The sequence below is a fragment of the Lichenostomus cassidix genome, chromosome W, assembly GCF_008360975.1.
Source record: "Lichenostomus cassidix isolate B80296 chromosome W, HeHo_3.0, whole genome shotgun sequence".
NCBI lineage: Eukaryota > Metazoa > Chordata > Aves > Passeriformes > Meliphagidae > Lichenostomus > Lichenostomus cassidix.
This window is the reverse complement of record NC_139510.1, coordinates 19,479,543-19,481,670: the sequence shown is the minus strand read 5'-3', so window position 1 is coordinate 19,481,670 and position 2,128 is coordinate 19,479,543. Positions and strand designations below refer to the sequence as shown.

Genomic DNA, 2,128 nt, shown 5'->3' with positions numbered 1-2,128 from the left:
TAATAACTAAACAGTTATAACTACAAATGTAGTCTAGCACACTCAGATCAAATCTGTTGTTATCAAGAACCTCTCAAGTCCCACATTGGGCTCCAGAAAGGATTGTCATGGGTTGACTCCAGCCAGCATCTAAGCCCCCACCAAGTTGCTTGTTCACTCCTCCTGAGGAGCATTGGGAAGAGAATCAGACAGGCAAAATCAAGAAAAACTCAGGCCATCATAAAGACAGTTTAATAGGTGAAGTTGTGTACACAAGCAAAACAAAATAAGGAATTCATTCATTACTTCCCATTAGCAGGCAGATGTCCAGCCACTTCCAGTAAAACAGGGCCGCTACACTGAAAATACTGTTTAACAGTAGCCAAAATACCAGCCTGTTAACCACACTGTTTTAGTCACAAATCCAAACCACAGCACCATTCCAGCTACTATGAAGAAAATTAAATCCATCCCAGACAAAACCAGTGCACAATGCAAAATTTAATATTGTTTATATTAAAAGCTAATGAGAAAAAATGAAAGAAAACTGTTAGCACTACACACATTTTATTCAATGGTTTCAGGCTAAAGAAGCTATTTTAATTTTGTTTTTAAAAAAGGAAAATAATAACTTGTGCATTTCCCTAATAGATAGAAGTAATCAAAGCAGGGTGTCATTCTACTGCCACCCATTTGTACTGTTAATGCTTTTAATAATTCCATCTCTTTTTCAGAGTAGGACCGGAAAGAATTGGCAACTGACTTAAAAATATACAATTGTCTGCTAACTAGTAGTACTGTCCTCTAGCTCTTTGTGGAAACAATATATCATTTTTTTTTTCTTTCCCAGGCCACTTGGAGTCTGTTTTGCCTGTGACGGTAATTGGTGAGTGATCTCTCAATGGTCCTTATCTCAACTTTTTGTTAGGTTTTCTCTCCCCTGTACAACTAAGGAACAGGAATGACAGAGCGGCTTGGTGGGTACCTGACATCCAGCCAAGGTACACCCACCACAGTTGTAAAAAAGCACAATTCATGTTTTGGTTTTTTATCTGTACATATAATAGCCTGTCTTGGTTTAATAGACAAATGTCTGCCAAGGAAGATGGGAACTTTCCTGGAATGGAAAAGAAGACCACTGTGGCTAGCACAGGTCTTTCCCATGAGAACTTTCTCCTGTGTTTTATAAACAAAGATAAAGTTTGGATGTTGTTAAAACAGTGTCTCGAGATTTGGACAATTCAGGCCTGGCCAATCAGGCCTAGGGGGAGGTTTCTGACTGACCAATCTGGGTGACCTCTGAAAAGCCTATATAGGTTGGATTCAAAATAATAAAGCTCTCTTTTCTATGCCACGCTGAGAATCTGAGTTTTTCTTCTCTGCTAGCGGCTCAACAGCGACAGACCACTCCCTCCAATTTATTATAACTCCAAAACTTATGGGGTTTTCAGGCAAAAAAATGTAGGAAAAGGATTAACAGTTCTTTACTAGAATATATATACATATATAAAACAGAACAGACCAAACAACAACACAATAACAGAAGTTTTCCACCCACCAAGCACTAGGTTTCCCCTTTGGTGTAGTTACGGCCACAACCAGCAGGGGGTGGTGGCAGTGCCAATGAGGTGAAAGCTGCAGTGATTCACTCGTGGCTGGCAGGGGGCAGAAACAGGCTCTGGTGAGGCAGAAAAAGGGTGCGACACTTCCCCCAGCAGGCACCAGGAAGGAAGGAAGGAAGGAAGGAAGTTGCTCCTTTTGCAAACTCACAGTCAGCGATCTCAGCACTACCAAGTAGCAGCCGGCAGAAGCAGGGAAAAACAGGCAGATTTGGTTGTAGTCCGAATCGCAGTGTGGCAATAGTCCCTGAGCAGAATGCACAACTCTCGCAGCATGCAACTACTCTCTCCAATCCCACACTGGAAGGAAGGCAGGCAGCCCCCACCCCCCAGCAAGTCTCAGGCCAGCCCCAACACCTCTCGTGGCAATTCTATGCCGCAATTCCCCCCAAAAAAACCCCAGTGGGAGAGCCCATCCTCCAGCCAAAACTCCCCAAAGATGTCACTAAAATGCCAAGGTCATCAGCCACTCTTTTGTTAACTCGATCACTTTCTATTCATCCCCCAGGTGCGACCCTCTTCTTCTCCCA

General features: G+C 42.9%; 1 long non-coding RNA gene across 1 annotated transcript; it reads right to left on the bottom strand.

The window, feature by feature from the left end:
* Positions 1 to 212: 212 nt before the first annotated feature.
* On the bottom strand, positions 213 to 1,916 carry LOC146425638 (uncharacterized). The gene is made up of 2 exons (XR_014846482.1): positions 1,388 to 1,916; positions 213 to 1,117 (listed from the first exon to the last, which is right to left on the bottom strand). It is a non-coding gene; the product is annotated as an uncharacterized LOC146425638 (long non-coding RNA).
* Positions 1,917 to 2,128: the final 212 nt, after the last annotated feature.